This window comes from Pristis pectinata, chromosome 6 (assembly GCF_009764475.1).
Source record: "Pristis pectinata isolate sPriPec2 chromosome 6, sPriPec2.1.pri, whole genome shotgun sequence".
In the NCBI taxonomy this organism is placed as follows: domain Eukaryota; kingdom Metazoa; phylum Chordata; class Chondrichthyes; order Rhinopristiformes; family Pristidae; genus Pristis; species Pristis pectinata.
The window spans coordinates 97046239-97072808 of record NC_067410.1 but is presented as its reverse complement, the minus strand read 5'-3'; the positions used below and the strand labels follow the sequence as shown (position 1 = coordinate 97072808).

Sequence of the window (26570 nt, the reverse complement as noted above, 5' to 3'; positions counted from 1 at the left end):
CTGACATCTCCTCTATATCTACTCCCCAGCACCTTAAACCTATGTCCTCTTGTGGCCACCATTTCAGCCCTGGGGAAAAGCCTCTGACTATCTATCCTATCAATACCTCTCATCATCTTATACACCTCAATCAGGTCCCCCCTCATCCTCCGTCTCTCCAAGGAGAAAAGGCTGAGTTCCCTCAACCTGCTTTCATAAGGCATGCTCCGCATTCCAGGCAGCATCCTTGTAAATCTATGATTGTGATTATGATTGAAAGAGCTGCTTAATTCAGTATGTGGCATGAAGATCAAACTTGGAATTTCTAGTCAGCAATACAAAATAACACAAACCTAAGCTTAAATCCATATGACCTGGAATGAGGACATTTCGGCACATTGAGTCTATGTTGACTTGCATAGCTCCCAATTTCCCACTAATTTTCCCTGTAACCTATTCTTCCCACTTTACCTTTAGTCATTAGACTAACAAGCAGAAGCCTAGTTACAATTTTTGTCATGGTCATGTTATAAGTCAGCACTGGTCTTGAAGGTGAAAATTTGTTTTGGATTCTCTCTCATCTCCTTTGATGTGTAACTGGTTGGACCATCTGTTCACAGATTCAGATTTTGTATTTACCAGGCTTGTTGGCTGGCAATAGCTCTCAGCTAACATGACTTTTTGTCTTTGACTAGTCTTATGCTGTCTGTAAACATATGGTCTAGGATGAACACTGTGAAATATGGGAGAGGACATATACCTGTCTGCTGTAGAAAGTTGTGAGATGCAAAGAAACGGGGTAGAAGACATAGTTATTTTATACAAGGGGCAAGTCAATGCAGGGAAGGACAGTGTAGTTACTGTAATGTCTATAACAATGGTGCACAAGACTTTTGACCAATTCACTTTGAGGGCCACTTGTGTGAACATGTTAAGTCCTGAACTTCTTCAATGTTCTTCACTGGTGTTATTCTGAACTCCTGAAGTCCAGCAGTGGGGCACCACCTTCCATCAGGTTCCCAGCTGTTTTATGGGGAAGTCATCTGCTGAAGCCATATTGGATTAGGCCATGCAGAGGGCCATTGATTACCTTCCTTCAATGGAGAGGAATGGCTCCAAGGGAGAGAGGTAAACATCAACTAACTTACATTTGAATTAATTATTAATTTGTAGGCATTCAATTATTGTTTAATGCCGTTCAATATATTTATTATTTTTTAAATTTTCACTTTTAATTCTTTTCCAACATTTTAAAATGTTATGGTTTTTTAATTAGTTTGAATATCTGTCAATGTTTGTGAAAGTTGGAGGCAATCATAGATATTCAAAATCATGGACTGTTTTGACAGCCAGTTAGGCTAGGGGTCAGGCTTAGCTATCTAAAAGGTTCTGGAGGCGGGGTTTGCACCTTTGGCAGGAAGGCTCAGCACTTGCTTAGGGCCTTGCTTGTCAGTAGCAGCTTTGTGGGCCAGTTTGCCATGGCAGTAGATGCGAATGTGGGAGTGGTTAGTACTGGCTCTCTGCAAGAGAATTCCTGTCATTTGCATTCTTTGGTTCTTTTTCTGCATCTCTTTCTTTCAATGCATCAAAAGCAAACTTTGAATCTCTATCCACCACCCTTTGCAGGCACTGAATTCAAGATCATGTCCGCTTCAAGCAGGAGTCTGTCTGGATCAGAAGAGGAGGAAAGGACTTCTTATTTTTTTCAAATGGTTTACTCCTTCATGTAAATATATTGCATGACAGAGTCATATCAACTAGAAGACACCAGATTTGGTTCCTCGAACTGTTCTCAGATATGAAGTGGACACTATGTTTGGCACCAGTATCCTAAAATGAAAACAAAGGTAAAAATCACGGAGTTCCATATATATTTGTGGAGAAACATATCTCCATAAATGCTGATTAATGGTATATGGTGGATTACTGTGATGCCTTCTTTGGTTGATTAATTGCTTGGGTGTTGAAGGTTTAAATATTTACTGGAGTCAGGGCAGACTTGGTACTATTTTGAGTGCTTCCCAATTTCAAGGCTGATTTACATAATTTTGGTGGCCTCCTGATAGTCTTTCTGGTATTGGTATTGGTTTATTATTGTCACTTGTACCGAGGTACGGTGGAAAACTTACCTTGCATACTGTTCGTACAGATCAATTCATTACACAGTGCATTGAGGTAGTCTAGTGTAAAAACAATAACAGAAATCAGAGTAAAGAGTCACAGCTACAGGGAAGTGCATTGCAAGTAGACAATAAGGTGCAAGGCTATAACAAGGTAGATTGTGAGGTCAAGCGTCCACCTCATTGTATAAGGGAACCGTTCAATAGTCTTATCACAGTGGGATAGAAGCTGTCCTTGAGCCTGGTGTTATGTGCCCTCAGGCTCCTGTACCTTCTGCTGATAGGAGAGGGGAGGAGAGAGAATGACCCGGTTGGGTGTGGTCTTTGATTATGCTGGCTGCTTCACCAAGGCAGCGAGAGGCTTAGACAGAGTCCATGGAGGGGAGGTTGGTTTCCATGATGTGCTGGGCTGTGTCCACAACTCTCTGCAGTTTCTTGCAGTCTTGGGCTGAGCAGTTGCCATACCAAGCCGTGATGCATCCAGATAGGATGCTTTCTATGGTGCGTTGATAAAAATTGGTGAGTGTCAAAGGGGACATGCCAAATTTCTTTAGGGTCCTGAGGAAGTAGAGGCGCTGGTGAGCTTTCTTGGCCATGGCATCCACGTGGTTGGACGAGGACAGGCTATTGGTGACGTTCACTCCAAGAAACTTGAAGCTATCAACCCTCTCAACCTCAGCACCATTGATGTAGACAGGTGCATGTACACCGCCCCCTTTCCTGAAGTCAATGACCAGCTCTTTTGTTTTGCTGACATTGAGGGAAAGGTTGTTGTCATGATACCATGTAACTAGGCTCTCTATCTCCTTCCTGTACTCTGACTCATCGTTATTTGAGATATGGCCTACTACAGTAGTATCATCTGCAAACTTGTAGATAGAGTTAGAGCAGAATCTGGCCACACAGTCATGATTATATAGGGAGTAGAGTAGAGGGCTGAGGATGCAGCCTTGTGGGGCACCAGTGTTGAGAATAATCGTGCTGGAGGTGTTGCTGCCTATCCTCACTGATTGTGGTCTTTTGGTCAGAAAGTCAAGGATCCAGTTGCAGAGGGAAGTCTTGGAGTTGGTGATAAGTTTGCTTGGAATTATAGTATTGAAGGCAGAGCTGTAGTCAATAAACAATAGTCTAACATAGGTGTCTTTACTGTTCAGATGCTCCAGAGCTGAGTGTAGGACTAGGGTGATGGCGTCCACTATAGACCTGTTTCAGCGGTAGGCAACTTGCCGTGGGTCAAGGTTTTCCGGGAGGCTGGAGTTAACGTGTGCCATGACCAGCCTCTTGAAGCACTTCATGATGGTGGACGTCAGAGCCACCGGTCGGTAGTCATTAAGGCATGTTACGTTGTTGTTCTTAGGTACCAGGATGATATTGGTCTTCTTAAAACAGGAGGAAACCTGTTAAGAGGTTAAACATGTCTGCAAGTACCCTGCCAGCTGATCTGCACAATATCTGAGGACATGTCCAGGGACACCATCCGGGCCAGATGCTTTCCTCAGGTTCACTCTCTGGAAGACTGATCTGATGTCCTCGACAGTGACCACAGGTCCAGTTGCATTGGAGGCTGTCAGGGTGGGTGGTGACAATCCACTCCCCTTCTGCGGTTGCTGTTGTTGCTGGGTTGCCTCTCTCAGAGTGGAGTTGCAGTATTTATTGCATGGGTGCTCCTCAGGAGGGAAAAAAAATCCTATAACCTCTTAACCAATTGAGGGGTGAGAAGAAATGGGGCAACTACCAAGGATTTCCGAATTCATCTGTTCCAGTGGTGCCAAAATGGAAAATCAATCAGAATCTGCCCCAGTGGCCCCATACGAATCATCATCTTCAAGGAAGTAGGAGAGAAAGTGGAGGCAAACAATGTTTGGTCAGACATTTACTCTTGAATGCAGCCTTTTCAAGATTAGAAAAGTTGACATCAGAATTTTAAGTTAGATTTTCCTGACTGCGACAGATAAATGAAGCTGCTCCCAATTCCTCACATGACTTACAAGCCTAACTTTATTCCTACTGTCAGTCCTTCATTCCCTGCACTGTACGATGCATAACAATAAAAATATTTCTGATTGATCTAACTGATATCCATACACATAGCCAGCAATATAGAAACCAGCAAAAGTTTGCCAACTGTTTCAGAAAACTGACCCCACTGTAAGCAAACACAGAACTGAGAAATGTCTGAAAGCATATGACTGTAGTGTGTGAAAGCAAGTAATTACTTTGAAAGTGTAATGGGATACAGGCTTGTTGCTTAAGCCTTCAGTACATCTAACATTCCTTCACGTGCTAAGGGAGAAAAACCACAAGGCTTGAGGGCTGCAAATGTTGACGGTTCAATCCATTTTAGATGTTGGGTGTGGGATCTGGGGACAATGCTTCCCCTAGAAAAAGTGGTTGGATACTTTTCTTAGTAAGTTTCTCAAAGCTTTTGAATCTAAAATATGTCTTGCCACTACATTTTATAGAGGAAATTTTTTTCTTCACTGCAATGAAAACTACTTTCGAATTGTTATCTTAGGAATAAATAATTTTCTTGTATGTATTCCTACAAACCGCTTGTGAAGTCTTATCTTCTCATTGATCTCGTTCATTGGGCTGGGTTTTAGTGCGAGGTGGAATGGGAAATGTGAGGACATTCACCCATTCACAAGATGCGGTTATCACTCTTCCTTGCCCATCAATTGAAAGGCTCTTTCAAAGGGCAGTGAAGAGTCAACCTGTTACTGTGAGCCTAGAGTCACATTTAGGCTAGATTGGGTAAGGGCGGAAGATTTCTTTCCCTAAAGGACAGTAAAGAAAGAAGTTATTGTCTACAACCTCAAAATGCTAAATGTCCCTGGATGAAATTTAATAAAGTCACTGTCCAATGTCCCTCCCATTAATATGGGCCAAGTGGTATTTCCTCTCATCGAAGCATGAATCCTGTTTCACTGCCTCTGCTCCCAGCTTTTTTTCACTTTCCCTCAGTTGTTTCTTGCAAATCTTTCCAGTAGCCTTTTGGCCCAACGTGCCCCACCGATCCCAAATCTCTGGTCCTTCTGCTGTCTTCTAGTTCCAGTGCTACTCCCAGATTTTTCTCTTGTCCTTTTAAGTAATCCTCTTGGTTACTGCCTTCTCTACTCTGCACCCCTCAAGAAGTGCTGATTCTGCTGCCTCCACCTCCTCTGGTATCTAATCCCAGCATCCTATCTGGTGCAATCAGCTCAATATTAACCCAGCATGCCTGACAGTTGAAATGAACAATGTGACTTAACCACAGCAAATATTTACCAACTTTGTCTTTGGTTATGATTGGCAAAAAGGTAGCACTTGGTTGGCCTGAATCCAATTTTAAAAAGAGACCCATCCACAACTTTAACTATGCTCTACAACACGTACCCTGTGACTGCAGTGAGTACTAAAATCAAGGTATACTGCAACAAATTGCAAGGGATTTTGCAACAGCAACTTAATACCTGCAGAGTCTAGTACCTAGAATGTTAACGTCAGTACATGCATGGGAACAATTTTATCTCCACAAACCACATCACCCTGACTTGAAAACATACAAGTGTTCTTTCATCTCTGCTGGGTTTAAGGCTTGGAACACTCTCCCCAATAGCACTGTGGGAATATCTTCAATGCAAGGACTGCAGTGAATCAATAAAGTGGCTCACCACCATCTCATCTGTGGCGATTAGCAATTGTTGATAAGTAGATCCTACAAATGGATGAATTAAAATAATGCATCTCCTTCGAAATAACCTTCTGAATATGGGATATCTAAATATTTATGATGTAATTATATCTAATATTCTATAGTTATTCTTCTATTTCTGCTAACTTTTTTTTGTTTTACTATTGGGTCTACTATTACACTGGTGACTAGGTGAGTGAGATACATAACATTACCCAGCAGTGAAAAGTTATTAAATCTCCAACCTCTAAAAACATTTTTGACCTCTTTTGTTTGCTGTCAAGCTCATATATCAGAAATGGCAGTAACCAGTCAGTAACTGGTGGAAGTAAACGAGTAAATAGAATCATACAGCACAGGAGGAAGGCACTTGAACTGTCATTCCTGTGCCAGCACTTTGAAAAAGCTGCCCAATTAGTCGGAGTACACAACTCTTTCCCTCTAAATTGTCCTTCATGGACATTGATTCATTGCCTGGCTACATTCTGCTTATTATGCAGTCAGACATATTCTTTTGAGTAAATGTTTCAAATAGCAGAATATATTAGATGGAAAGTGGACTCAGGTAAGGGCAGCAGATTGCTGAAGAAAATTCTCACCCAGGACAAATCCTCCTGATAAATGCAGCAAATTAAATACCACTGATTAGATTATATGTTTATATCTATACTGTTCAGTTCCTGCATTTGCAAGGAAAAACATTCAAATGGTAAGAAACTAAAGGTCTTTGAAGTGTAGCATGTAACTGAATTACAGTCAGGTACACGGAGTGGCTGACACATGTTCATAAACTGACTGGCCCAAAACTGAAACAGCTGAAATAATATTTTAATTTGAAAGTGATACCGAGACATTATCTGTCATGCTCTGTGTAATGCTTTAACTGTCTGTAACAGTTTTATTCTGACCATGAAATTCGATACTAAATAATCTCACTGATGGCAAGCATCTGCAATCAATGGTCATTATGATATCAAAAATGGGGATGGAATGAGGCCTTGAAACAATGAACTTTGTTTCTCTTCTCAGCCTCACATGCCAGTTCCATTGGGATAGCTGCAAAGCTGCAGTCTTACACTGCTTGCTAATCACTTTTCTCTCACAGTTTTGTTACTGAAAGCATTTTTCTGCTGAATGTAGAAACCGATGTTTCATTCTGACTGCCAGGGGTGCTTGTTGTAAAGATGTAAAATACATTGAATGTGGTGGCTGTAGCTTACTGAGCCATCACACATTATGTGTCTGACCCTCAGTACTGTGAGTGACCAGCAGCAAACAGGTTGTGAACTGTGCCGGTGGAGAAGATTTTGAGTGATTCGCAGTTGTCTGTTTGAAGTGCATTTGTTCAAATCTTCATTCACTGGAAATTATTGGGTTCATTCCATTCTTGGAAAAAAGTGCAGGTTGCATTGGACCTGTAACATTGGCCTGATTGTCAGATCTGTGAACCTCCAAACAGTGGAGAATCCCACATTAAGAACCATTCTTTCATGAAAAAAAGGCATTCCTCTTGAGGAAAATTACAGGCACATGTGCTAAATCTTAGCTTTTTTGGTGTATGCTCATCGCTTCTTTTTTCTTTCTTTTTCAATATTTTTATTAATTTCAAATAAAAAATACAAAATGCATGAAACAAAGGAAAAAAAAACTAAATGTTACAAAATAGATTGAATCACACTAGAAATCACATTGCTTCATATTGATAAACAAAAAAGATAACAATTAATATTGCTAATTTGGAATGCTTCTTTTTTGATGGTCAATGAAGATACCTCTCAAGAGTGGTGTACAACGTGAGATCCCCATCACATATGCAAGGTGAAGATGAATTTCCATCTCAATAAAACTTAACAGGAGGGTGAGATTTTAACTCTGCCCTTCCTGAAACTCAACAGGGAAACCAGAGTGAGAATAGATGCAGAGAGGTGAAGGCAAATCTGTCAATAAGCATCACAACTTTTCAGCTGCCTTCTTGATAACTGCTGTGAAAACCTTTCTTAGAAGTTGAGTGGGGAGATCATGTGGCAAACACGAAGGAATATTCCACCAGAATTCAAGATGAATTTTATTGATCACTTTTCTATCTTCAAAGCTCCCAGCTTGGCCACTACAGCCATCAAATTACCAAGGTCACACAGGCATGATTGTTGCTTATTGTTCAATGTTGTGGAACACAGAGTAGGACCATGATGAACAATAGCAGTGGAGTTGTGTGGTTCTCTGGAGGCCATATCTATTATGCTAAGTGTCCAGATAGAAGCTGCATTTCTTTGACATGTCTGAACCCCAGTGTCAGAATATCACATCAATGGGGACAGATATTGGGAGTTGGGTCTGGCGGCTGCACTTTACCAAAGTCTGTCATAGTAACTACAGGCACTCCTTTATTTATGAAAGGGAGTAGTCCTGGAAAACACTTTGTTAAGCCAAATTTTCTGAATCAAAAAGACTGGGCAAAATGCATTTTGAGTATTTTGGTACATGGCAAAGGTTTATTTTCTATTCTTTACAGCAAAAAGTAGAATTTTAAATCAAAGACACAAAAAGAGTTAATGGTGTTAAAGCAAACATTTGCAAATTGAGGTTCACCAGGATGGGTATTGGTATTGGTTTATTATTGTCACTTGTACCGAGGTACAGTGAAAAACTTGTCTTGCATCAGTTCGTACTGATCAATTCATTACACTGTCAGATACATTGAAGTAGTGCAGAGTGCATTGAGGTAGTTCAGGGTAAAAACAATAACAAAATACAATGTCACAGCTACAGGGAAGTGATGCTGCCTGGATGCTACCACCAGGATGGCTGGAGAGTATTAGCTATAAGGAGAGGTTGGACATACTTGTATTGTTTTCGCTGGAGCACCTGATAGAAGGATATTAAATTATGAGAGGCATAGATAGGGTAGGTAGTCTGAGTTTTCTTCCCAGGATGGAAATTTCAAATATAAGACAGCATAGGTTTAAGGTGACGGAGGAAATGTTTAAAGGAGATTTATGAGGCAAGTTTTTTATACAGTGTGTCATAGAATCATAAAGTCATATAGAGCATGGAAACAGGCCCTTCGGCCCCACTCATTCATGCTGACCAAGTTGCCTACCTGAGCTAGTTCCATTTGCATTTGCTTGGCCCATATCCCTCTAAATCTTTCCTGTCTAAATGTCTTTTAAATGTTGTAATTGTACCCACTTCTACTACTTCCTCTGGCAGTTTGTTCCATAAAACCAGCGTCCTCTGTTACCCTTCATTCCCCTTTAAATCTTTCCCTTCTCACCTTAAACCTATGCCTTCTAGTTTTAGAGTCCCTGCCCTGGGAAAAGACTGTGACCATTCACCCTATCTATGCCCCTCATGATTTTATAAACCTCTATGATGTCCCCACTCAGCCTCCTACTCTCCAGGGGAGAAGTAGCCCAAGTCAATCCAGTCTCTTCTTATATCTCAAGCCCTCCAGTCCTGGTAATATGCTTGTGAATCTTTTCTGTACCCTTTCCAGCTTAATGACATCCTTCCTATAGCTAGGTGACCAAAACTGCACACAAAACCCCAAGAGTGGTCTCACCAATGTCTTGCACAGCTGTAAAATGATGTCCCAACTCATGTACTCAATGCCCTGACCCATGAAGGCAAACATACCAACTGCCTTCTTCACCACCCTGTCTATCTGTGTCACCACTTTTTGGGAACAATGTACTTGCACCCCTAGGTGTTCTGTCATTTACTGTGTAAGTCGTGCCCTGGTTTAATTTCTCAAAATGCAACACTTCACACTTGCCTGAGTTAAATTCCATCTGCCATTCCTTGACCCACCTTCTCAGTTGATCTAGATCCTGTTGTTATCTGAGACAACCTTCTTCACTGTCCACTACACCACCAATTTTGGTGTCATCTGCAAACTTACTGAGCATGCCAACTACATACTCACCAATTCATAAATATAGATGACAAACAACACTGGACCCAGCACCAATCCCTGTCGCACACCACTGGTCACAGGCCTCCATTCTGAAAAACAGCCCTTCATTACCACCCTCTGACTCCTGCCACCAAGACAATTTTGGCAGCTCACACTAGATCTCATGTGATCTAACCTTCTGGACCAGGGTGGTAGGTGCCTGGAACACGCTGCCAGGGGAAATGGTAGAAGCAGATATGATCACAACATTTAAGAAATATTTGGACAGATACATGAACAGGCAGGGAGTAGAGGGCTATGGACCTTGTACAGGCAGATGGAATTAGTTCAGACTGGAATCATGCTCGTCATAGACACTATGGGCTGAAGGGCCTTTTCTGGTGCTACACTCTTCTATGTTCAGTGAAAGTGTACTGTCGTCAGTTCCTTTGCCTCAGGACCATTCCAGGGCTCCTCTGGAGACATATGCAGGATCTCTCAGTCAGGGGAGTGCACTTGGATACACCAGGAGATTGATAACTTGTTTTAAGAACTGCCCAAAACACTTATTGAAGTTGATGGGAGGTGCTAGTGGCAGAATATCAAGACTAATATCTTGAAACGTTAAGTACATTACTGGTGTTGGCTTATGGATAAAGCATGGTAGCTGAGGAAAAGTCACTGTCTACTAAGCTTAGGGTTGACTGTGTGTCTCTATTCCAGTGTGGCCAGGTATGGTACCAGCTCTCTCTGATAGTCATCATTTGTCAGGCAATAGCAGTGAAAGGCTTGGAGGGATCATGAAAACTGTTGATATCTTCTCAGGATCATCATCAACTTGAATGTTCTCCATGCATTATGTTAAGAGAGAGGCACATGGATTCATGTTTGCTTCTACTGTCCAGTCTGACCAATATAATTATTCCTTCTTAACATTCCTTTACATTTTCAGGATCACATGTGGACATTAAGCTCATTTTTACTTTGAGAAATAGAAAGTTTTTGATTACTTTATTGTGCAGATGCATTATAAAGTTAGCTGGATGGGTCTGAGTAAAGTGGTTGAGTTTCAACAATGCTAAGTACTATCGTTAGGAAGATTCAACAATACATCACAGTACAATTACTGCAGTGAAGGGATTCTGAATCAAATATAAATGAGTTCAATTCACTTTTGACTGCCTGATGTTGAACACGTAGGTGCAGACATTTTGGTGCCAGTGCTTCTTTTTAAGTACTTTGTCTGCTTTCAATTCATTCCTCTTCCTTTTCAGCAGACTGTTACTTAGATTGGGATATGTATCCATGGACACTGCACATCAACCAGCACTTTGGCAACCCACCCAACTGGCCAGTGTTCATGTGCCATTGTTGATAATAAGCCAATTTACTTGTGAATAATGACAGAAAATACTGGAAATACTCTGTAGGTCAGGTAGCACTTGCGGAGAGAGAAACAGGGTTTATGGTTTTATTCTGATGAAGTCATTGATCTAAAATGCTAACTCTTTTCTTTGTTCTGCATATCTTGCTTGACCTGCTGAGTACTTAAGGAATTTTCTGTTAGTAACCTGGATTTCCAATGTTTGCACTATTTTGCTTTTAGCGAGGCACGTTGCAGCTCATAGAGTGACAGAGTTGTACATCACAGAAATGGGCCCTTCAACCCACCACGTCCATACTAACCTTGTTGCCCACCTACACTAATCCCATTTGCCTTCATTAGGACCATATCCTTCCATGCCTTGCCTATTTAAGTTCCTGTCTAAGTGCATCCTAGACATAATGAGCGTATCTGATTCCACTACTTCCTCTGGCAGTGAGTACCAGATATCAACCACTCTGTGTAAACAAAATGTACCCCTCAGATCCCTTTTATAACACCTTAATCCTAAGCCCCCTTGTTTTTGATACTCCTACCATGGGAGAAAGTTCTGACCATCTTCGCTGTCTGTGCACCTCATAATCTTATATACTTCTATGGGGTCACCCTCAGCCTCCTTTGCTCCAGAGAAAATAAGCCCTGTCTGTCCAGCTGAATGAGTTTTAACCTGGCTTGACATGTGCAGATATATTGTCTAGGGCTCATTAATAATGATCAGCATTGGGAGTCCTCTTTGTTCCTTTCTACTGCCCCACAATCCCTTCTTGCACATCTCCACCGAGATAACGTCTGTGCCATAATACTTGGTGCAAGGACATCAATAAGCAACAGAATCTCAGACTTCTTGGTATCTCTGATTCAGTTATACAATGGTCACAAACATGGCAAAAGTTTATAGGTGCTGATTTACTTTCAGTTTCAATGATGCACCGTTTTAGCACGACCTTCACTTCTCATAAAACTACCTAGTATTGCAGAGCAGGTATTTAGAGTGTACATTTAGTGGTATCATTTACCACAGAGAGAAAACCTGGAGTCACCCACTTTTAAAGGGACTGTCCATGACTTTTGTGTTCATTAGAAACTAAATTGGAGGTCAATGGATTTGATGTTATTCCTGCTGCAGGAAAAATGGTGTCCTGGCTGTTTGAGAGCCTTACGGGTGAGGATGAAAGGAAAGGATAAATGGGTGGGTTTGTGGGCCCTTCTAAATGGGCCTCTGACATGACAGTAAATAGGAAGAGACCAAGTCAGTCTGCCAGAAAAGGTAGCGGCATCAGAGGGAGAGAAGGGTTCTGTCCAGGAGGCCCCATCTTGGGAAATTCTTCCATATGTCCACCACCTATCCAAGAAGGAATGCCTCTGTGGAGTGAGGCACTTAAAGGAGCACATTGTAGAATGGTGCAACACAGAGGGGGCCATTAGGCTTATTGTGCTTGTACAAGTTCTTTTGGTTGAGTTATTTAATTCACATCACACCACTCCTCTCTCCCTCAGCCATGTTAAACTTTTACCTTCAAGTCTTTATTCATCCTTTCTGAATGTTATTTCTGTATCTGATTTCAACCCTCTGTTCAGGCATTGCATTCCATATCACAGCAACTTGCTTTGTAAAAAATTGTTTCCTCATGTTGTTTCTGATACGTTTTCAAATCACCTTAAATCTGTCTCCTCTGGTTACTGAAACTTCTGCCACAGGAAACTGTTTCTCCTTATTTATTCTATCAAAACCATTCACGATGTTTAACCACTCTATTAAATCTCCTCTGAACTCTTTCTGCTCTTAGGAGAACCACTCCAGCTTCTCCAGATTTTCCAAAGAGAATGAAAAAAATCTTAGAAAGCACCTTTCACAAAAGCCCTAATAGATTTGGAGCCAGTGAAATATTTTGAAGTGCGGTTGGTGTTGCAATGTCGGAAATGCAACAGTCAATCCGTGCACAGTAAGCTCCAAGCAGCAATGTGATAATGGCCAGATAATCTTCTTTAAAATTGTTGACTGAGAGATGAATATTGATCTGAATACCAGGTTAATCTTTTGGAATAGTGCCCTATGATCTGTTGTATCCTCCTACGAGAGCAAACTTTAATGTTGTGTTTGAAACATGTCTCCACTGCCTCAACATTGTACTGATCTTTTGTGCTCAAGTCTTGAAAGTGGTTCTTGAACCTGAAGCCAAAGACAAGAGTGCTACTGGTTGATACAATCAGTCCGTTCTAGTAAACCAGGGCCTTGGAATCCTAGTGTAGTGGTTAGCGTAACGCTATTACAGCGCCAGCGACCTGGGTTCAATTCCCACCGCTGTCTGCAAGGAATTTGTACATTCTCCCCGTGCCTGCGTGGGTTTCCTCTGGGTGCTCCGGTTTCCTCCCACATTCCAAAGACCTACAGCTTAGGAGCTGTGGGCATGCTATGTTGGCACCAGAAGAGTGGCGATACTTGCGAGCTGTCCCAGCACATTCTCAGTAATGCAAAAAGACACATTTCACTGTGTGTTTTGATGTACATGTGACTAATAAATAAATATCTTATCTTATCTAATTGTGGTCCCGATAGGATCCCAAGGGGATCCCAAGGGGATCCTACCACAAGTTTCCTCTTGTGGTAGGATCTAGAACTAAGAATGACTATTTGAAAGTAGGAGGTCGTGCTTTAAAATAAAGATGAACCAATTTTCTTTTCGCCTGTGGGTTTTTTGAACTCTTCTTAAATAGTGGTGGAAACAGTCTTTGAATATTTTTAAAGTAAAGGTAGATAGATTCTTGATAAGGAAGGGACTGAAAGTTTTACATGGGTGGATGGGAAAGCAAAGTCAAAGTGCAACACGATCATATGGAGCAGGGTCAGGAGCCAGGCAGCCTGCTTCTGTTCATAACATGATGGAGAATTGGACACTGTGTTCCAGCTGAGAAGCTGCAGGCAGGATTATAGCCGTACTGCCATGACCGTACTGTTCTGCAGATGGCAGTTCTAACCACCCTGGCCCTGCATACTTTTTTCTCCTCTGGCTCAGCAGGAGATACAGATATCAGTTATTTCCCTTCACGAGAAAAAAGGAGAACAAGGCTACAGGAAGAGAGGAACTTCTTCATTCAGTGTGGGCAAAAGACTTCACAGACAAGGTGGTCTTACACTTGGCATAGGGATAAGAGGGAGATATCAGAGGAAGGTTTTTTGCCCAGAGAGTGGTAGGGGCATGGAATGCACTGCCTGGTGTGCTGGTGGAGGCAGGTACATTGGTCAAATTCAAGAGATTACTAGATAAGCATATAGAGGAATTTAAAATAGAGGGATATGTGGGAGGAAGGGGTTAGATAGTATTAGGCGAGGTTTAAAGGTCGGCACAACATTGTGGGCCGAAGAGCCTGTAATGTGCTGTACTGTTCTATGTTGTTTGTTCTATGTTCTGAGAGATTGGCTCCACACGGCATTAAAGGCTCTACCAAGTCTCCCCTGGTGATTCCCATTCTCACCTCCCTTACATATCTGATTCCAGCACTGGTAGCCCATTGTGTTTCTGCTTATCTCCCTCCAGCTGCTGTCTCCAACCTCCACACTCCTCTCCCCCCACCTTGCTCCATCTGCCTTTCTTTTCTCTCTGTCTGTCTCCATCTATCATCCAGCTATCACCGTCTCCCAACTCCACCTCCCCTCCCCTCCCCTACCTGACGCAATCTGCCAGTCATCTTTTCCCCCTCCTCTGTCCACCAATCACCTCAGACTCCTGTCACACCATTCCCCTCCTCCTCTATATACTGGCTATCTCGCCTCTCCACTCTCAGTCCTGAAACCCGAAACATCAACAATTCCTTTTCTCCCACAGATGTTGCTCGACACACTGAGTTCCTCCAGCAGATTGTTTGCTGCTCCAGATTTCAGCATCTGTAGTCTCTAGTGTCTCTACCGAGTAAAGTTTGCTTCCTGAATGTACACATTCACTCACTGACACACTCAAAGTGCTGATTGGCCCACTCCTGCTCCTAACCTTTTGTTCATTATGACACAGAAAGAGGTCATTTAGCTCATTGGGTCCATGCTGGCTTGCAGCAGAGCAATCCCATCAACCCCATCAACCCCATTCCCCCCTCCTTATTTCCCTATTGCCCTGAAATGTATTCGCTCTCACATGCCCTTCACCTCCCCTTTAATATCTTGCCATCTCCCTACTCTAAGGGGTAATTTACAGCAGCCCTTTAACCTACCAACATGTCTTTGGGATGTGGGAGGAAATCAGATCAGCTGGCAGGAACCCAAGCAATCACGAAGGGAATGTGCACGCATCTTGCACCCAAGGTCAGATCCCACTAAAGCTCTGTCACCATGGCAGCCACGGTGCTGTTAACATAGAAATACTCATGGTCAATGTAAGACATTTAGGATGCTTGCACAGTTCTTTTATACTCCAGCAGTCAGCTGTGCCCACCATATTCCTGCCACTATCCCAGACCAACAAGAGGCTGTTGTATTCAAGGAGTCACTAATGTACATAGGCTCTGGAATCCATTAGGTCTCCAATGATAATGACAGTGTTTTTACAATGATTGTCATAAGGCACATAAATTATAGGAAAGGCATCAACAAAGTGCTCAAGCAAAGATAATGCCTGGATGACTCCAAAATCCTTCCCATCAATCACATCTACAAACTTGTTAACCATGCCCCTTGCATTTAAGTCCAACTTATTGATCTGTGCCATGAACAGCAAAGGACCTAGCACTGAGCTCCGCAAAGTCCCAGCATAAACAGCATTCAGTCACTTAAAACTTTGGCAAATTTGAGGTCATCCACTTTAGCCCTTTAGAGCAGGTTATTTTCCAAAGATGAAAAGCTAGAAAGAGTGGAGTCTAATGAGATTGTGGCCTGTGTTCATAGATCACTTTAATGTAATGGACAAGTACAGAAAATAATCAATAAAGGCTAAAGGAATGTTGGCCTTTATTGTTATTCTACAGTTACCATGAAACCTGGTTAGACCACTTATGAGCAGGTCTGGGTCTCTACATTGGGAGGGATAGATTCACCTTGGATGTTTTCACTGACCTTGACCATAGTTGTTAGGTCATTACATTTATTCAGCACCACATTCACTTACTGGCTGTTTCACTTTGCCACTGGCCTTCAAGGTGATCTCCTACTGCCGCTGTTTCAGTGTTCATCTGGATTTCTATCTGGGTCCCTTTGCCTACTGGTCTTCTCATCCCCTCTCCACTTGGATGACCAAGGCATCGAGGTCCACATCAGAAAACTGGGGCTCTGTGCTACAGGCAGTAAGTGTGTGTCCGGCAATGTGCTCAGTCTAAGCATGCATCACAATTCCAATCCATGTTTGCTGGTACAATCCAACTTCTTCCTCATGGAGTTTTACCCCAGTGAGTGAGTGTAAGGGTAGTTATAACACTGCACAGCAAACATCAGAGGCCAGGAAAGATGGACATGCCATTGTTACTGCAACTCAAATAAGTCAGGAAGGGCGGCAATTCAGGCCTCTCCCAATGATTATCACAGTGGACATTTTCCTTCCTGAAGGACAATTGCAGTGCTTGAGTGTTTGGTCAGGTTCTGGTTTCCATGAGTTTTGAATTTCTCGAGCAAAGATGCAAAGTATTTTCCATCCTTGGCTACAAATGTGTTTCTGTTTTTGTATTCGTCTTGCATTGGGTTTCCAGGACAGGCTTCTTTGTAATTACTTTTCACTTCTTTTGACAAGCAGGAGTGAATGGCCATTTCCTCCAGGATACACTTTATTGGTTTGGGTCATTTTTTTCTCCTGCTTCCTGTTAAACTTCGGATGTCATGCTGTTGCCTGAGGCCACACATCTAATACAAGCTGTCTCTCTGGAGCTATGCATTAGATTTAATCTTTTCCATCACAGTTTCTGTTACCAAATAGGGTATTGCTACATGCCCTCACACGCAAAATGGAACCACGGGGGAATCTGGCAATCTATTGGATTGAGATATCATGCTTCACCTGGAGCTTTTGAATTCCAATCCACTTCACATTAAGGTCCACCCTCACTGCTGATTATAAAGATTTGATGTGAAAAAGCTCTGCATCAGTTCAGCTTCATTCCTAGCTTCAAATACCACTCTGCATCAGACTGAGAGTGGGATTTGAGACCAGGAATAAAGCTGGTTGAATGGATAGGAATAATCATTGAATAAGGGTAAAAGATGTGATGTTGGAATTCTCTTGAGTTTCAATGGCCTGATATGTGTTGCTTGATTATAGATGGTAAGAAATCCAGTTCCATGGGAAGATGCAACTTTAAAAAAAAATGTTAGAGCCAGATTGGAGAAATGCAACTTGTGATCCTTCTTTCATTTGTCTGATGTTAAGCAACAGCATTAATTTTATTTTGAGGTGGTTGAACCAAAGAAACACATCAGAAATAGCAGAGTGTGTCATTATGATACTCTCTTCATGTAAGTGGAAGGAGTTTAGGATCTTGTGTTCCACATTCTGTTCCACTTGCACACTGGAGAGCTTTTACATTTCCATATACACATCAAGTATCTGCAACTCCTATGGTTTATGCAGACCAAACCTATTTTTGCCCATGAGCATTAGCAAGGATCAAAACCAGCGATCATCTCTGTTGGATCTGTCACAAGATGTTTCTTTGGGATTTTTTGCGAATTCCATTCAGTTTTCCAAGCTTCTTCAGGGTTGGAGTTGTATCATTGGAGGTTAAGCTGTGGGATAGGTGGTGGGGACATCTAGAAGGATGTGATTATGCTGAGGTTGTATAATCTACTGCTCTTTCAGAAAATTGCATACCATTCTGCTTATTATGGTACAAAAATACTTTGCACATGTTATGGTGCAGAAACTCACAACTGAAATAATTCCAAGTGTTAAAGAAGATGAATCAATAGGACATTTTTGAAAATATCTATCTTAATGGCTATTAGGAAAACCTCACTAAGGTTAATAAAATATTAAAGGTTGATGCAAACACACAGCGTATTCTCCTCACTTAATATTTTAACAATGGTGTTCACACCATTGTCTTATAAAGGTCAGTGCCCCCATTAAAATAGTATAACAGGAACTGTGATTAAATATATGCAGCATTTATCTGATTGCACCAAGTAATTTTCACATTTGAAATTTTCAGATTAGAAATTTCAAAGTGAGGTCAATTCCCAATAAACTTCAGGAACCATGAAGATGTACTTAGATGCTAAGCCAGGGGAGTTAAGTACTAAAAAAAGGCTTTTGTTCTGCAAATGCAGCATCCTCTCACTATTTTAGCCAAGGTTAGCTACCTCAGCATAGACCTTGAGATATAGCAGATCTGTAGGGAATCAGTTACACTATGAGCAAACTTATTGAGTTATTGGTGGAATTGTACTGCAACCATTTCAAGCAACACACAAAGGAGTTGGAGGAACTCAGCAGGCCAGGCAGCATCTATGGAAGGAAATGGACTGCAGTCCAGATGGAGGGTCTTGACCCGAAATGTCGACTGTCCATTTCCCTCCGTAGATGCTGCCTGACCCGCTGAGTTCCTCCAGCTCCTTTGTGTGTTGCTCCAGATTTCCAGCATCTGCAGTCTCTTGTGTCTGCATTCATTTCAATATTCCTTGTGCTTTTTATTTTAGTCTGGAATAGGTATATTGATTTAACAGATGAGAGCACTCACCAAGGAATAGAAAGACATGCCTTAGAACGTTCACCGAAACTCACTACAAATTTGAGGAAGGGTATCTCATGGAAATCTTTCCACTTTCTGCAGTTTTCACTATCCCTGATGTGAATCAATAGGGAAGGCTAAATGGCCTTCCTAGCAGGTCAGATTAATGATAGTAGCAGGTGCCTGGCAATTAACATAATTTCCCTAAATTCAAGTTCTTTGACTGTGTCAGGGAGACAATAAACTCCTGTCTTAAAACTCCCCAAATGGCAACTGTTTATAGATGGAGCTGGATTCAAACAGAGGAGATTCCAAAAAACTTTTGATCAGCGAAATAAGATAGCAAATAAACATACGCTGACTTACTGAATGTTAACCGTGATTTAAAATTGGTAATCTATTCTCCCATTGATATAAACATTGTGGGGAAAGGATCCAACGAGCGCTACTATGTCTGACCATTTGAGACAGATGATGAGTGACTGAGACATACTTTCACTAATAAGCTCAAAAGGATTTGAAATGATCTGTAACTGATACCCCATGGAAGACAGGACCTCATACACATCACATCCAAACAGGAAACATTTGAAAACACCATGACCCAGAATGCTTTTGAAGAGATTAACCCTTAAACCAAGATAAACATAAAGCTAATATTAAGAACAAGTAGTGCTGTAGGGACTGGCTTACAACAAACACACCGATGAAGTGAAAAGTGATACTCTATTTTACGCAGCAATAATGGAAATGTCACTTTTCAGGATGCATGAGATTTAGAGATGAGTGCAGTTTAGTTGCTTCTCATTTTGAAGTTATATTACATGTCAAGTGTCTGGGAAGCTGAGTCACTTGAATATTTACAGTTAGTAGGTTAGGTACTGATTATGGTTGAGGAGGAAATGAGTCACTTTTCTTATGGAGACATGGATAAGGGTGCAGACACGAACAAGGTTGTAGAGTCCTACAAAGTAGGAAGCTACAGCACAACAATACTCATCCTTTAACTAAGGAAATCCCTCGTGGTTTTTTTGATTCTACTGCCTATTTAGTCTCATAGATAGTGATCCACATGCTACATGTTCAGTGACATGGATGGTGTTGCATGAACTATGTCTTCGCTTTCACAGATGGGATTCTACAGACTGCATGTTCAACCACATGAACCATGTTCCATGTGCAGTCTGTCCAATTACACTGGTGTTGTGACATGTTCTACACCTATAGGTGAGCAGCAGAATTGTTGTGACAAATCTATTTTCAATTATTTTAAACATATGGCATTATTAATATTATTCAATATATGAAGGAATATTTTTTAAAAGTTGATTGTGAGAGTCAGCATGGATTTGTGAAGGGTATTTCATTTTGAAGGGATGGAGAGGGAATGATTGTCATTTTGCTTCACTTGATTTGTAGAAAATATTATATAAAGTCCCTCATAAGGAAGCTAACCAACTCAATAATTAATTCCATGAGCTTCAGCTCTAGTTGTTACTTAAATTTGAAGCTGCCAGTATTAATTATTGAGCTGGTTAAGAAATTGGCTGAGAGGCAGAAGGCAGGGAGCAGGGATAATGGACAGGTGCTAAAATTGGCAAGAGCTGACTACTGGTGCCTATGGGGATCTGTCTTTTGACTACAACTATTCACCACATTTCTAAATGACTTAACTAATGGCAAAGAAAAGCAGGTATCCAAATTTGCTGATGATACAAAGAAAGCAGCTTTGTATACAGCACAGAAAAGGAATTCAATAGTTTCTGATAGTTATCATTTCCAGCATTTCAGGTCAGATTTTGAGCATGTTTTGTTGTATATTTGTATGTAAATAAATATACACAAGTCACGTGTAGCTAATGTCATGAAATCATCATCTTTGCTGTGTAAGCACATATGTCAGTTGATGTTAGTCTGTAATAAAGTATATACTGATGTTCTGAAACACCCAGTGTCCCTGGAGACCTTTATTTCCCAATATACTAAATTGGTTCACGGACCACCTCCACTTTCACTTTAACTAGCACTGAGATTGTCACAATAATGAACATGTATCAACTCCAACATTAGAAAGGGTGGTTCGAAGGAATTTCTGAAAGGACCCTCTGATCATTGCTGATTGACTGCACTGATCACTGCTGCTTAAAACTCTGCAGTGGGAGCACAAAAGCAGTTTGGCTATCAACATTTCCTTAGGTGTTAAAACCACGCACACGATGGCACTTTAACAAAGAAAGATAATGGTAGTCTGCAACGTGGAGAGAAATGCTGATGACGGGAGAAGTAAACACATGGGGAAAAGTGATAATTGGGTAGAAAGACTGAGAGCTGCATTGCCACTGCTTCAATGGAAAATGGGACAAAATATTGGCTCGAGCACATATGAACTATATAGGCAGCCTAGATGTCTGCAAACAAGCACAAGTCCTTTGACGTGAAAATAATGTTTGTAAAGGCTAACTGTATTCTCCAAATTGAGGATTATGTTGAAGGTATGCAGACTAAGAGAGTGTAAGTAAGCTATTTTGTTCACAGAGATTGGCTCTGACACCCATTGCACACTTATTAATCTGATAGTCCCACAGAAAACCAAAGATGTTCTGTTCACACAAGGAGAGGAGAAATTGATGGGTTATTTCGATCCACAGTCATTTGACATAGAATAGCATTACAAGTTTGGTACAAGAAAACAAAGAGCATGGGAAACAGTCAGCGATTACATTGTTGCCTTAAAAGGTTTATCCCGTTATTGCAACTTTGGCGAATTCTTAAACCGTGCACTGGGGAATAAATTTGTGTGCGGCTTAAATGACAAATGGATTTAATCCAAATTGTTAACTATGCAGAACCTTACTGATGACCCAGCTGCAAAACTGCAAACTTGATAAAAATGGCAGCAAATACAATAATGTCAAGGAATCACCAGGAGAAAACCTGACAGGAGTTTATAGTTAGAAGGCAGCAGCAACAAGAGGTCCATTCCAGAATCTGTGGCTTGATTTATCACCGAAGATGCAATGGCAGCCACTCACCACAGGTCTGTTCCTTTAAGGAGGTGAAGTGTTTATGTGCTAGAAGAAAAAACATGTGGTTAAGACCAAACCCAGCACAATTATAATCAGAGCAGGGCAACCAATGCAATCCCTTCAGGGAGAGAAAATACAGTGAGAGTCTGCATGTTTGCTTAACATGACTGCATAACAGTCTTCTGATTCAGATGGAAAAGAACTAGACTTAAACAGATCTACCCCATCAGTGAGCATGGCAAGAAGCAGCATGTTTTCAGAATACAAGTACAAATAAATGCCCATGCTGTGGAAATGAATAATGATATAGGCATTGTGTCATCATTCATTTCAGCATGTTGTGCTATCGTGGGTGATGATATCTACAGTAAGAAATTCTGTCACCTATCATTGATAGAAAGTATGCATTGAAAGTATTGAAAGACTGAAGGTACTAAGTTAGATGGAATGTGTTTTGTGCTTGGATGGCAATGATTCGAATTAATAGCAGTGACAGACTTAGAACAACTGACATGACTAAGCGAGGACATGTTTAGTGTCCAAAAAGACATTGCCAATTACTCTTGGAGAAATTATTATGCAAATATAAATAAATCTTTAAAGAAGCTATTTGTGGCATTACTGGTTATCAGGCCCACACACATATCAAGACTTGTAGCAAGACAGCACGTTGTAAACCTTGATTAGTGCCACATTCACTATAAAGTCATGGGTTCATATGTGGCACCTAACATTCACACCACAAAAGTGCCAGGCAATGACTATGTCCAACAAGAGAAAGACAACTATCTGCCCTTGATATTCAATGGCATTATTATCACTATGTCTTCCCACATACTTCACATCAACATCCTGGGAGTGACCAGCCTTCAGAAACTCAACTTGCAGCACATAAATAATGGCCACAAGAGCCATTATTTATGGCGAGTGGGTATTCTGCATCGTGAGACTCACCTCCTCATTCCCCCAATCCTTTCCATTATCTACAAGATACAAGTCAACAATGGAATGCCCTCCACTTCTGTCGACGAGTACAACACCAACAATTCTCAAGCCGCTTGACTTGATAGCATCCAGGACAAAGCACCCCAATTGATAGGTACTGTATCCACCACCCTAACCGCTCACACATTGTCGGTGCCCAGAGGATACAATATGTACCATCTAAAAAATGCTCTGCATTTACTCACCCAGATTACTCCACCTACCATACCCATGAACTCTACCACCAAGAAGGGTAAGGGCAGCACATGCATGCAAATGCCACCACCTGCAGGTTCTCCTCAAAGTTGCATGCCATCCTTATTTGGAAATATATCACTTGTCCTTCATCATCGCTGGAACTAAATCTTGGAATACACAGCCCCATAGTAGTGAGAAAGTATTCTCACCAGAAGGAGGGCTGTGGTCCAAGAAGACAGCTCACCACTGGGTAATTAGGATGTGATCTTAATACCCAGATTCTGAGAAGTGAATAAAATGAAAAGCAATTGTGCTCAAATCATCTTGCAATGGAGGCCAACATAACGGTTACTTCTCTATGACAACCATGAGGTGAGTAAGGATATCACACGTTCTTTGGATCAAGAAATAACTAAAACATCAGTGACCCAAACACAGTCCAGCAGGTCCAAGCAACTGGGAAAGCTTATTAATGGCCATGTCTCTTCTTTTCTTCTCTTTCCTACCCTATCTCTCTTTTTGCTACCCCCCTTTTTTTCCTCCTTTGACCCATCCCCCGGTGGATCTGCTCTCCCCTCCTCCCCCGCACCTGCCTATCACTATCTTTTCCCTGCATCTACCTATCACCACATTGTGCCCACCCCGCCTCCCCTCTTTTGTCCACCTATCACTGCTCTGCTTTTCCCTTCTATATTTTGGGCTTCCTCTTTTCCTATCTTCAGTCCTGAAGAAGGGTCCTGACCTGAAATGTTGACCACCTGCTTTTCTCCACGGATGTTGCCTGGCCTGCTGAGCTCCCCCAGCATCATAGTGTTTTTCATCTAGATTTCAACATCTTGGAGTGATGGAGGATGAAGGGGGACCTGATAGAGGTGTATAAGATGATGAGAGGCATTGATTGTGTGGATAGTCAGAGGCTTTTTCCCAGGGCTGAATTGGTGGCCACAAGAGGACATAGGTTTAAGGTGCTGGGGAGTAGGTCTAGAGGAGATGTCAGGGGTAAGTTTTTTACTCAGACAGTGGTGAGTGCATGGAATGGGCTGCCGGCAATGGTGGTGGAGGTGGATACGATAGGGTCTTTTAGGAGACTTTTGGATAGGTACATGGAGCTGAGAAAAATAGAGGGCTATGGGTAAGCCTAGTAATTTCTAGGGTAGGGACATGTTCGGCACAGCTTTGTGGGCCGAGGGGCCTGAATTGTGCTGTAGGTTTTCTATGTTTCTATCTGTGGTCCTTTGTTTCTCTTAGGAAGGATCAATAGGCCTTCAAGAGAGTGCAGTGTAGATTCACCAGAAAGATTCCAGATGTTCAATTAAGATGAGAGGTTACAGAAGCAAAAAATTGTTCCTGAATTTAAAAGCGTGAGCACTGATTTGATCAAAGTTTTCAAGATATCATGGAAAACTGATACAATAGCAAGAGAAAAATGATTTCCACTGGTTGGAGAGTCTAGGACCAGTTATCTTGGTCTAAGAATTAAAGCCAGGTCTTACAAATGTGATGTTGGAAAACATTTCTACATAGTACAGTAGAAGTTTGAAACTCTCTTGGCAAACAATAATTGTTGCTTGGTCAGTTGTTAATTTAAAATCTAAGATTCATGGACTTTTTAAAAAAATTTGAAGGGTATGGGACAAAGATGCATGTGTGGAGTTAGGTCGCGGATTAACTATAAGCTCATTGAATGGTAAAGCATGTTACAGGGACTAAATCCAGACTGCTGTTTGTGCATTTAACCACAGGCTGGGATACAGGGAGAACTCCCTCGCTCTTCTTCAATATCATGATATGGCATCTTTTACACCCAACTGAGAAGAGGAGAGACAGGGCTTCAATTTAACATCCCATCAGAAAAATAACAACCTCCAAAAGTTTAACACATATTGGTCAATAGAAACTGCATAGAGGTGTGCCCCTGGACATCATGTGGACAGACCACGGTCCGCTGCTAGTTGACTCCCTCTCCTCTCTTACCTCCATCTCTGTTGCACCAGTGTCACCACCACAATCATCACACTGGGCCAACTTCTGAATGCCAGGGCACTCACTTGAATGCTGGATCCTTTGGGTGACCAGTGAGATGGATACCAAAATTGGCAATACCAAGCCTGGTTATGTGGAGCTTGAAGGAAATCTCACCTTCCAACCCACAAATCCCAGATTCCATTAATTTATAATCATCCTGGTATAGGTGTTGTCCCTGGTCCAATCAGGGCCAGCTAGCAGTTTAGCTGAAGGGGGAATGAAGGTAAGTTTGTGTAAACTTCTATGGGGTTGGAAGACATCGGTTCACTTAAACAAGCTTAGCATTGTCCATCTCAATCCCCGTTATTCTCCAGATCACTCAACCAAAGGGTAGCATTTCTCAAATGCCATATCATGATATTGTATTGCAATTTAAGGCAGACATGAGGTGATTCTTTTTCTTCTTCAAAAGCTGGTGGAAGCAGAGTTCTCAGTTTGAGTTCGAGAATTCCTACTCTCTCCCTTTTTATGTCATTTTTCAAATCTGTAGTTAATCTCCTAGTGCCATTCTATGTGGCTCAGTGCCAAATTATATCCAACTGCGCTAGTGAGGGTAGGAGTAGAGGAGGAAGCAAATAAATGTGTGGCTGAAGAGCTGGTGTAGGCAGGAGGGCTTCAGTTACTTGGGCCATTGAGATCTCTTGGGGCAGAGGTGACCTGTACAAGAAGGATGGGTTGCACCTGAACTGGAGGTGGACCCATATCTTTGCAGGGAAGTTTACTAGTGTTATATTAGGAGGGTTTAAACTAGTCTGGCAGGGGGATGAAGCAAATATAGAGGTTAAAGCAAGCAAGTCCAGTAGGCAGGACGAGCAAAGGCAGAACAGGGAGCACTGAAGGTCTGACAGACTAAACTGCATTTACTTGAATGCAAGAAGCTTGACAGGTAAGGCAGGTGAACTCATGCATGGATAGACACACAGAATTGTTATTTTATAGTGATTACGGAAACATGGTTGAAGGATAGGCAGGTCTGGCAGTTCAATGTTCCAGGGTACCGATGTTTCCGGTGTAACAGAGGTGGAGGAAAGAGAGGAGAGGGAGTTGCACTATTGACCCTGGAAAACAACAAGGTAGTATTTAAGAGAAGATAAGATATTTATTTATTTGTCACATGTACATCGAAACAGACAGTGAAATACGTCTTTTTGCATTACTGAGAATGAGCTGGGGGCAGCCTGCAAGTGTCGCCGCTCTTCTGGCGCCAACGTAGCATGCCCACAACTCCTATCCTGTAGGTCCTTGGAATGTGGGAGGAAACCCACACAGACACGGGGAGAATGTACAAACTCCTTACAGACAGTGGTGGGAATTGAACCCGGGTTACTGGTGCTGTAATAGCGTTATGCTAACTGCTACACTACTGTTCCGCTATAGAAGGTATCCTGAGGGGAATGTCCAATGATGCCATATGGGTGGAACTTAGCAATAAAGAAAGGGTGTTCACTTTGATGGGATTATACTATAGGCCCCCCAGTGGTCAGCGGGAATTTGAGGACCATATATGTAGGGAAATTACAGATGAGTGTAGGAATAATAAAGTTGTAATTGTAGGTGATTTTAACTTCCCTAATATAGACTGAGACAGCCTTAGTGCTCAGGGATTAGGTGGGGCACTGTTTGTTAAATGTATCAAGGAATGTTT

General features: G+C 41.7%; 1 long non-coding RNA gene across 1 annotated transcript in view; it reads left to right on the top strand.

The window, feature by feature from the left end:
• The first annotated feature begins 1581 nt into the window (after positions 1 to 1581).
• Positions 1582 to 26570, top strand: part of LOC127571980 (uncharacterized) — a 230350-nt gene continuing 205361 nt past the window's right edge. Inside the window, exon 1 of the long non-coding RNA XR_007956541.1 lies at positions 1582 to 1826. This is a non-coding gene — a long non-coding RNA (uncharacterized LOC127571980). The remainder of the gene's footprint in view (positions 1827 to 26570) is intronic.